This window comes from Megascapheus bottae, chromosome 14 (genome assembly GCF_031878675.1).
Source record: "Megascapheus bottae isolate mThoBot1 chromosome 14, mThoBot2.hap1, whole genome shotgun sequence".
In the NCBI taxonomy this organism is placed as follows: Eukaryota; Metazoa; Chordata; class Mammalia; order Rodentia; family Geomyidae; genus Megascapheus; species Megascapheus bottae.
In genome coordinates, this window is record NC_143522.1 from 53,718,097 (window position 1) to 53,729,644 (window position 11,548).

Sequence of the window (11,548 nt, forward strand, 5' to 3'; positions counted from 1 at the left end):
GTGGCTCAAGGGGTAGAGTACCAACCTTGAGCAAAAAAGCTAGGGGAGAGTGTTCTGGCTCTGAGTTCAAGCCCCACTCTACCCCCAACACACATTGGGATTTGGGCTCCTGTTCTGTGGAGAATCTAAATCTTCTTCATTGATGAGGAGTATAGCTTCCTCAGAGTCATAAGCTGGCCTCCCCAAAGCTCTGGTGGTGGGAAGGCAACTCATTCTAGAACCTCTGACCTGTGCGTTTTCAGGACACGTCCCTGTATGTATGAAACACAGGCTCAAGGCTGAGAAATGTGTGGTCTTGAGTGCACTGGAATATGTCACAGGCTTTCTACCTTGGATGTAGTTTCTACCTTGATAGTAATTCCCTTTGCTTTGTTTCTTTCCCTGCAGCTAACCAGTGGCTGACCCAGACTGATAAACTTGCAGCAGAGAGACGCTTCCTTTTCCGGTAGGGTGTGGCTCAGCCTTGCCTTCTGCCCTGGTGATGCTCCCGAGTGGATGCTGCTCTTCACCCAGAGGTGCCAAGCAGGTGACCAACGCCAGGCGGCAGCAGTGACAAGGTGGAGGAGATGGAGGAGGCAGGATGCCAGGAGAGGAGCTTCTGAGAAAGGTTAGAGAAAGCAGCCTCCCATCCCACGTCCCATCTGTGTTTTCCCAAAGCACCTCTCATAGATGCTTTCCCTCAGAGTCACTAGTTTAGTTTTTAATAATAATCATAGATTTACGGTATGAATCCCCCCTCTTCCTGTTGTTGTTTTCTTTTCTTTTCCATGCTAAGGTTTAAAATCAGAGCTTGGATGCTGTCCTTTAGCTTTTTTTCACTTAAGGTGAGTACTCTATCACTTGAACCATAGCTACACTTTGAGCCGGGGGGGGGGGGTGAAGGGGGTTGGTGGTTAATTGGAGAGAACAGTCTCACAGGCTTTCCTGCCCAGGGTGGCTTTAAACCAAGATCCTCAGATCTCAGCCTCCTGAGTAGCTAGAATTAGGCATGAGCCACCAGTGACCAGCTAACATTAAATATTTTATTTATTTATTTATTTTTGCCAGTTCTGGGGCTTGATGAACTTAGGGCCTTGGTGCTATCCCTGAGCTTCTTTTTGTTCAAGGCTAGCATTCTACCATTTGGGCCCCAGTGCCACTTTTGTTTTTTTTCTGTTTATGTGGTACTGAGGAATCGAACTCGGCATGCAATGCTAAGCAAGCACTCCACCACTAAGCCACATTCTCAGCCCTCACATTAAATATTTTAAAGGAGAATTTTTTCTCCCTTACTAGTCTAAGGGGCAGAGAATGTTTCTGACTCTTTGTACTTGTGATGTGTGGCAGAAAAGTGTTTTACATGGGGTAGGAGGCATGGCTCAGTTGATAGAACACTAGCGATAAGCGAAGCGGCAGGTACCGAGTTTGAGTCTCAGTCTCAGAAAACGTTTTACAAGTTTTAACTCAAATCTCCTGAGTTTGCTGTGATCCAAAAAACAGCGGCAGCTGGGTCTGGTGGTGTATCTGTGACCTCAGTATTGGGGAGGTGGAGACAAGAGATCATGAGTCTCAGGCTGGCCTGGGCTACATAGTGATCCCTTATCTCAAAATACACACACACACACACACACACACACACACACACACTCACCCCTCACCCAAGCCCTTTTCATCCACAGCTCATCTCACTAATACATCTCCCAAACAATCTGGCAAGCTGATCCTCTCAGATAAGGAAACCAAGGCCCTGAGTGTGTTAGAGTCAGCTATGGCAAAGACAGAGTGATCTTTGCAGTAAGTTCCTTGTCTAATGGGAGAAAGTGGAATAAAAGTAAACATCAGGGAGACCTTCGAATGAGGCAGCCTGAGAGCCCAGAGAAGAGACTTCTCTGAGGATTTGGCACTTATTTGAATATTGTCTATTTTTCTCAAAGATCTACCATATATAATGTAATGTGGCCAAGTCCCATCACCCAGCACTCACTTGGAATGGCACAGAGAGGGGAAGGGGAATGTGGAATGGACTTCTGTGAAGTGTGTGTGTGTGTGTGTGTGTGTGTGTATGTGCACATGTGCGAGTGCGTGTGTGTGTGTGTGTGTGTGTGTGTGTGTGTGTGTGTACGCGCGCATGCGCGTGCGTGCACGGGCACGGCCCATACTGGGGCTTGAACTTAGAGCCTGCCTGGGATTTGTCCCTTTGCTTTTTCCGCTTAAGTCTAGTGGTCCACCCTCGGAGCCACAGCCCCACTTCTGGCTTTGTGGTGGTTAATTGGAAATAAGTTGATGTAAATAAAGTCTCCTGGACTTTCTTGTATAGGCTGGATTCAAACTGTGATCCTTAATCTCAGCTTCCTGAGTCTTTAGGGTTATAGGCTTTTCAAGGTTGTTAATGAAACACTCAGCTTCAGAAAGGACTCTTTTTTGTCCATTGTCTTCCTTGGGGGAAAAGGGTAGGGAAAGAGAAAAGCCAAGACCTTAGTCTGTCCTGGTGCCAGGATAACCTTCACTCCCAGGCTGTGGAGACAACGCCAAAGTACTTGCACTCAACCAGGTATTGAAATATCCTACGACTTCTAACATCAGTGATGACTAGAATAGGCCATGTTTTCTCTCTCTCTCAAGGCCTGGGCAGCGTTTCTTAGGTCTTTTGCTCAAGGCTAGTACTCTACCACTTTAAGCCACCGTGCCACTTCTGTTTTTCTGATGGCTAATTGAAGTTGTCTCATGACCTTTCCTGCCTGGGCTGAATTTGAACGGTGATCCTCAGATCTCAGCCTCCTGAGTAGCTAGGATTACAGGAGTGAGCCACTGCCCCTGGCTTCTTCCTCAGTATTTATATTGCCTTCGTAATTTACACGGTACAGATGCATCATACTTCTAGAGATGAAGCTTATGCATTTCCTTCAGTGAAGCATTTCTGCTTCTGGCAACCTGTTTTTCCACTAGCATGAAAGACTGTGTATACATAAATGTAGGGTTATTTGTCAGCAAGAAAACATTTATTATACAGTGAAGGAGAAAACATGAAAACAACCACTTAGGTCAGAAAAGCAGGGGAGACCAAAGGCTGTCATACAGCACCCATGTTTTTCCCACTAACAAAAGCTGCCTTTTGGGGAAGATATAGTAATCAGGATACCCACCCTGTAATCTAGACTATGGTATATAACCAAATAGAAAGGAAATCTCTCTCCCTGCCCTCTTCCTCTTCTTCCTCTTCCCTCCTCCTCCTTCTCAGTCCTAGGACTTGAAGTCAGGGTCTGAGCACTGTCCTTGGGCTTTCTCAAAGATAGTGCTCTACCACTTGAGCCACAGCACCACTTCTGGCTTTTTCTGTGTATGTGGCACCAAAGAATTGAACCCAGGGCTTTGTGCTTGCTAGGCAAACACTCTACCACTAGGCCATACTTCCGGCGTGTCTCTCTCTCTCTCTCTCTCTCTCTCTCTCTCTCTCTCTCTCTCTCTCTCTCTCTCTCTCTCTCTCTCTCTCTCTTCTCTCTCTCTCTCTCCCTCTCTCCCTCTCTCTCTCCCTTTCTCTCTCCCTCTCTTTCTCTCTCCCTCTCTCCCTCTCTCTCTCCCTCTCTTTCTCTCTCCCTCTCTTTCTCTCTCTCTCTCTGTTTTTCCAGTACTGAGGTACTACTTGGGCCATATCTCTAGCTTGGCCTTTTCTGGTTATTTTGGAGATGGAATCTCATTTTTCTGCTGGGGCTGGCCTTAAACAGCAATCCTTCAGATCTCAGTCTCCTGAGTAGCTAGGATTATAGGTGAGAGCCACTGGTACTTATAGAAAGGTAGCTAACTAGCTAGCTAGTTTGGGCTTTGTGCATGCTAGGCAAACACTCTACCACTAGCCAAACTCCTGGCCCTGTTTAGGCTTTTTTGTGCCAGTCTCCATTTTAAGCCTGGTGTACCTGTAGGGTTTTCTAGGGGAAGGCAAGTGGGTCTTTGAGAAGGCATGGAAGGGGAAGAAAAGGGGTTGTATCCACATGTAGAGGAAAATGGGCTGGAGTCTTGTCTGAGGCAGGATTGCTTCCAGGGTAACTAAGGATGTAGCTTGCAATCGGGACACAGGACACTACATGTGGTCAAACAAGGTGTTATGTTAAGTAGGACACATTCAAAATAGGGGGTAAGGTCAGATATTTTGATACTTGTAGCAAATGTCAAGCAAAATACTTGTCAGGGCCCTAAAGCTGGAGGCACCATGAACAAGTACCACCAAAACACTGTATGGGTTATGAGACTTGAACTCTGGGCCTGGGCACAGTCCCTGAGCTCAAGGATACTGCCCTAACCCCGAGCCATAGTTCTACTTCCAGCTTCACTTTTCTAGTAAGCCACCTCGCCTGGCTAATTTTAGGATTGTTCTGATTTTATTTCTAATATTTACGTATTGGATCCTTGAACAATTAGTTTTTAGATGAGGGAACTTAATTTGAACTCAGAAGGCTATGCATTGTCCCAGCATCATATACTGAAAAAAACACATCCAATCTTCACTGACAAAAAAGTTATCGGTGCGATATATAAATGTAAACATAGAGCTGGGTGCTCATTGCTTACATCTCTAATTCTAATTTTCCATAGGCACAGATCTGAGAATCAAGGTTACAACCAATTAAAACCATAAAAAGCTTGAATTGGAAGCTGTGGCTCAAGAGGAAGAACACTAGCTTCGAGCAGAAAAGCTCAGGGACAGAACCCATGCCCTGAATTCCAGCCCCAACACAACACTAAAATAAATAAAACATACAGCTGGTCTTATTTTCTAGGGTTGCATATTGTTGCAATGAACTGTTATAGCCATGTATTTGTTGTTCATAGTAGCTCTAGAATATGTCTTGCTTTTAGGTCTCTGACTTCCAGATCTGTGAGAGACCAACTCTGTTATTTTAAGCTGCCCAATTTGTGATAATTTATTACAGAAGCATAACAGGAAATAGTACCAGGAAACTGATATAGCTACAAAGCTGGGATTCGGACCCAAGTCTTTGTTTCAGCCTCGTGAGACGAAACTTTGTCTGAATGGGTGTACGAGAGTATTCATTCCTGTTTCTTGAGAGTAAGAGTGGACAGAGGTCATTATATTTCCTCAGGCCTCACCAACCTGTGGGATATTAAGAAGGCAGAGGTTGAATATTCTCTATGATCCCTCTCTCTGTACTACTTGTGCCCAGGAGCCTTACCTCAAAGATCTGACTTGTCATTTTGTTTCTGGTGGAATTTGGTTAATATTAAAAAAAAATACCAAAAACTTGAAAGGTAGCTGGGTGCTGGTGGCTTATACCTATAATATTAGCTACCCAGGAAGCCAAGATCTGAAGATTAAGGTTTAAAGCTAGCCTGGGCAGGGAAGTGTATAATCTCCAATTAACTACCAAAAAGCCAGAAATGGAGTTATGGATCAAGTGGCAGAGCTCCAGCCTTGAGTGAATAAAGCTAAGGGACAGCACCCAGGCCCTGAATTTCAAGCCCTGGTACTGAATCTATACACAGAAACTGAAAGGTGGATGGATTTCTCTGTGTTGCGTCATAGTTTGTAGCCCCTGTTCTATGGATTTTGTTTAGTGATAGGTTATACAATGTCAAAAATTTTTGTGTGTGTGCCAGTAGTGGAGGTTGGACTCAAGGCCTGGGCACTATCTCTTGACTTTTCTTTTTTTGCCAGTCCTGGGGCTTGAACTCAGGTCTTGAGCACTGTCCTTGGGTTTTCTCAAGGCTAGAGCTCTACCACATGAGCTATGGCACCACTTCCAGATTTTTCTATGTATTTGGTACTGAGGAATTGAACCAGGTCTTTGTGCATGCTAGGCAAGCATTCTACCACTAGGCCAAACTCCCAGCCCCTCTCTTGACTTTTTTTTTTTTTTTTTTTTTTTTGCTCAAAACTGGTGCTCTACCATTTGAGCCACACCTCCACTTCTGGCTGTTTGCCAATTAGTTGGAAATAAGAGTCTCAAGGACTTACCTGCCTGGGCTAGCTTTGAATCAGGATCCTCAGAGCTATGCTCTCTCTCTCTCTCTGTGTCTCTCTGTCTTTCTGTCTGTCTCTCTCTGTCTCTGTCTCTGTCTCTGTCTCTCTCTCTCTTCTCTTCCTTCAGTCATTTTTCTTTTCTTTTTTGATTTTGGCCCTGAGACTTGAACTCAAGTACTGGACACTGTCCCCTAAGCTTCTTTTGCTCAAGAATAGCTTTCTATAGGGCCAAGCGCTTCTACCTGGCAAAGGTAACCTATCTATACATTACCCAAAATTTAAAAAAAAAAATAGCATTTTATCACTTGAGCCACAATTCTACTTCTGGCTTATTTTAGTGGTTTTTAAAAGTAATTTTTAATGGAGATAAGAGTCTCAAAAACTATCTTGCCCAGTCTGGCTCTGAACTGCAATCCTCAGATCTCAACCTCTCGGATGGCTAGGATTATAGGTGTGAGCCACCGAGCCCTCTCCAGCCATTTATTTTGAGTGCACCACATGGTTCCTATAGCAATCCTGACCATGCACAGGAAATCTCAATTCTGCCAATGGGATGTTTAACCTTGGCTTGTACTTCAATCTTGTCATTTGGAACCACTTTCTGTTCTGACAATTCTATGAGCTTCTAGGAGTCCTCTTCTGCTCTGAGGGGTGCCCTCCACAAATGAAAGCTGTTCAGGAACAGAGGCTGCGTCTAGGAGAAGTTTGTCTCTCTCAAAAAGTTCCCCAGCTGGGCTTGCAGGGGGACCCTAGGGCTCCCTACTCCATGCTCTGGAACTGAGGTGGGTTTGGGTCTGAAATAGGTATGGGAAGGACAGGAAGTCTTTCTCTCTAAAGGTGTGGAGGGCTAAGGGTCTAGGTCGGTCACACTCCTAGGTTTAGGTTCCTCCTCTAATCAAGATAATCTTTCTCCTTGGAGGCCTCTCTTTCCTCGTGTAAACAGACTCCTGGCCTGGCCAGTTAGCTGGAGGCAGACATGCCTCCACAGTTCCACTGTCACTGCAGTGGGATTTTTCTAATCAAGGAGGAAAAGGTCGATGAGCCAGGCTACCCTAGGCTTCTGACACAAACACCTTTAACTTAGCGCTGTAGGAAAGGAATCAGTGAATAAGTGTATTTGATCTGGGAAGGACTTCCATCAAAAATTGTTAAGCTGGCCAACAGTGGCATAGGCCTGTAATTCTAGCCACTCCGGAAGTTGAGATTTGGAGAGTGTGGTTCAAATCCAGCCCAGCAGGAGAGTCTGTGAGACTCTTATCTCCAGTTAACAGCCAGAAAACCCAAAGCGGTGCTAAGGCTCAAAGTGATAGAGTGCTAGCCTTTAGCAGAAAAGCTCAGAGACAGCCCTGCGAGTTCAAGTCCCAGAACTGACACTAATCAACCAACAAAAAATACCCCAGAGCTGGAAGTGAAGGTATAGTTCAAGTGGTAGAGAACCAGCCTTGAGCAAAAAATGAAAACAACAAAAAAATACCCCAAGACACGGTGCCCAGTCCCTGAGTTTTTTTTTATTGTAATTAGTAAAAGGGTTACATGATATTTGCCAGATAGAAGGTGCATTAATTCACATACATTGATACCCTTTCACATGTCTTGGTACCCATTACCCTCCCCTCCACACCCCCCACCTGTCTTGGTTTTCCCCCCTTCCCTATCAAATTTCAAATATCCAAATACAAATAAATTCAATATATCAGATAACAAAGTGAGATACTATAACAATATAAGATAACCAAGGGACAGCAAAGGAGATGAGAGACAACATAGTACATTAAGGACAACAATCATTCATTATATGGCTTTTGTCCAAAACTAATCTCCAAAGTAACAACCATCCCATTAAAAAATGGGCCAAAGACTTAAAGAGAGTCTTCTCTGAAGAAGAAACAAACATGGCCTATAGACACATGAAGAAATGCTCAACATTTCTGGTCATAAAAGAAATGCAAATCAAAACAACTCTAAGATTCCACCTCACTCCAGTTAGAATGGCCAGGATCAGGAAAACGAATAACAACAGATGCTGGAGGGGATGTGGCCAGGAGGGATCACTACTACACTGTTGGTGGGAGTGCAAACTCGTTCAACCACTATGGAAAGCAGTGTGGCAGTGCCTCAAAAGGCTAAACATAGAACTCCCCTATGACCCAGCAATTCCACTACTTGGCATTTACCCAACCATCCAGAAACAAGGGCATACTAAATCCACTAGCACAACAATGTTCATTGCAGCACTATTCACCATAGCAAAGATATGGAACCAACCTAGATGTCCCTCAGTTGATGAGTGGATCAACAAGATGTGTTATTTATACACAATGGAATTCTATGCTGCTGTCAGAAAGAATGACATTGCCCCATTTGTTAGGAAATGGAAAGACTTAGAAAAAATCATATTAAGTGAAGTAAGCCAGACTCAAAGGAACTTAGGCTCAATGGTTTCCCTCATTCGTCATAATCAGTAGAAACCTTGGGCTCTACTAGCAGAGATCTGCAATACAGCAAAATCTTGATACATAAGGCCATATAGTATGAAGCTAATTGAAAGGACCTCCAGGATATTGAAACAAAAGCCAGTCCCTGAGTTTAAGCTCTAGTTCCAAGTATTAAGTATGTATGCAAGCACCCATGCGCACCCACACCCACACCCACACCCACATTCTGCTCCTTGCCACCTCAGTGTCCACACTCTTACTTTCCTCTATCTGAAATGTCACCTTGCCTGATCAAGGGCCTTCAAAAGGCTTGTTTAATTTCCAAAAGAGCAATTATTCTCTGAAATGATCCTTCCCTCCCCTCCCTCACTCCCTTCCCTCCCTCCCTTCCTCTCCCCCCCCCCCGCCCCGTGGAATCGAGAGAGAGGTCTCTCCATTCCACAAGGACCACTCAAAAGCCATGTCACTCAGTGCTGTACACCTAGGACTGACTCACAGTAGATAACCAATGAAATAAGTCTTGTAAAAAAAAAAAAAGAAAAGAAAAAGAAAAAGAGCAGAACGGTGAACCTCAACATACCAACAGTTTCTTAATTTTTAAAAATTTTATCCTGGTCCTTGGGCTTGAACTCAGGGCCCTGGCACCATCCTTGAGCCTCTTTGTGCTCAATGCTAGCACACTAGCTCTTGAGCCACAGTGCCATTTCCAGCTTTTTCTGAGTCATTTATTGGAGTTAAGAATCTCAAGGAGTTTTCTGCCTGGGCTGGCTTTGAACCACACTCCTCAGATCTCAGCCTCCTAAATAGCTAGTTACAGGTGTGAGCCACTGACACCAGGCTACCAACAATTTATTGTTTTCTTTTTCTTTAATTTTTTTTGCCAGTCTTGAGGCCTGAACTCAAGGCCTGGGGCCTGTTCTTGAGCTTTCTCAAGGCTTGCATTCTACCACTTGAGCCACAGCACCATTTCTGGCCTTTTCTGTTGATGTGGTACCAAGCACAAGCACTCCCGGCCCTTACCAACAGGTTTTATTCAGAAAGAACATCTGGGAAGGGTAACCAAGTTTCCTTCAGCCCTGCTGAGGAGGAAATGGTCCACTACCCTTACAGGTAGGGTCTTGTCTAATTAGGCAGAAAAAGCAAAATCAGCCTGGCAGATGGAAGTAGGGTGAGATGGAGGTGAGGTGAGAAAGCAATCTTGAGTGGGGAGTCTCAAGGTTTCAATCGTATCTGTGTCTGCCAGGGGCACCAGGCCAGACATGGCCTTGGTCTCCAGCTGTGGACTTAGTCTCAGGTACAGGCTCTCTTCTGAGATTGCTGGGTGAATTTGTTCAGGTGGAAGGAGAAGGGGAGAGGATTCAGTGGGGGTTAGGTAAGGACAGTTGTAGGATTTAGCTGTCAAGGGGAAGGTGAGTACTTTTAGTCTTGAGTTATTTCCCATCAAGTGTAGAAATTATTTAATGAATGTGGTACAGTGAATACACTTCAATGAGGATGCCCTGATTGGTCAAAAGGGATCTAGTATGATCTGCTTAAAGATTCACAGCTCATTCTTGGTGAACCTGGGCAATAATCAGGCTATGAAGCCCAATATACTATTTCCAGGTGGCTGTCAGAAGTGGGTCTGAGTAAGCAGATAGGGTCAGGAAAGGATGGGAAGGTGATATGTGGGTAAAACTGAGGTAAAGAAGAGGAGATGACATCTGGGTACTTATTGGGTACCTACTCTGTACTAGGCTAGGTACATTACCTTCATGAGCGGTAGGATTCTTTCTTTCTTTCTTTTTTTCTTTCTTTCTTTCTTTCTCTCCTTCCTTCCTTCCTTCCTTCCTTCCTTCCTTCCTTCCTTCCTCCCTCCCTCCCTCCCTCCATCTGTGTCTTTCTAGTACTAGAGCCTGAACAGAAAACGTCTGGGCCCTGCTTTCTTGCTCACAGCTGGTGCTCTACTATTTGAGCCACATCTCCAGCCCCAATCTTGCTAGTTAATTGCAGTTAGAGTCCCTTAGACTTTTCTGCATCTATCCTCCAAGCCTTACCTTCCCAAGTATCTAGGATTATAGGTGTCAGCCACCAGTGCCCTGCTATTATTCCCATTTTTATGAGCTAAGGCAATGGAGACCCAAACTTTTATTTAAACGTTGCCTCAGTGGAGACACAAAAGTTTATTTAAACTTAGGCTAACTTCATCTATCTATGAAGTTCCTAACTTCCATGCTTGGCCTTTGATTGTCCTCCACAAGGCCTTTTTGACTTTGCTAGGCATCCACAGTACATTGGAAGAGGGCAAAAAGCATTGACTGGAGTAGTGGAGGAACAGCTCTGTGGGCTCAGCTGACTGAGGGTTGCTGCAGAAGGCTAGGCTCTTTTATTCAAGAATGTATAGATCCAAGTGGCGATGGTGGAGATTTCAAGGTGTGTGTGAGGGGTGGGGGTGGGGGGGAAGCATGGGAGTCAGACAGAGTCAACGGTAAGCCATCTTTTCCTTTTCTAGATTCCAATCTAGCAACCAGAGTTTAAGGGGTGAAGCATAAGGTGGGATGAGATGGACTAAGACCAGGCCAGATTAGGAGCAACCTGAGTCCCGCCCCTCCCAGTGGGGGCCCCTTCCTTAGTCTGTATACACAGGTAGGGAACCCAGAAGACCGGGTGTCAAATGTGCTGCTCTTGGTCCTCGTAGGCCTGCTGTGCCTGCCAGGCTGCGGGTCTTCGTCTGGGTTTGGGAAATAAGGTCTCTAAAATTGTACAAGCATTGGACAAGGTGTTCTTTGTGCTGATAGCTCCAGGGACTGGGGTTTGAGGCTGGCCCCAGCCCACAGCAAGCACCAGAGCACCGCTTAAGTAACAGCACATCTGCAACTCCTACCCCTTCCCTCACGGTGACTTCATACTGGCGGGGGGAGGGGGGAACTCGGGTCTGAAAACTCCGGCCTCTCCCCCCGCTCCTCCAGCCCGGGGGCTTCGGGAAGGCCTGGGCTGCCGGCCAGCCCGGGGCGGCCCCAGACCTGACAAGGGGGCTGGGCCTTCGGTGCTGTTACCCTTCCCTTCCTGCTTGGTCTCCAGCCCAGACTTGGTACAGCCCCAGCCTCTCCGGTTCTCCCTTAACCCTTTCCTTCTAGGCTAAGGTGACCGGGAGCGAGGTACCTGATCCCTCGGGGAAGCC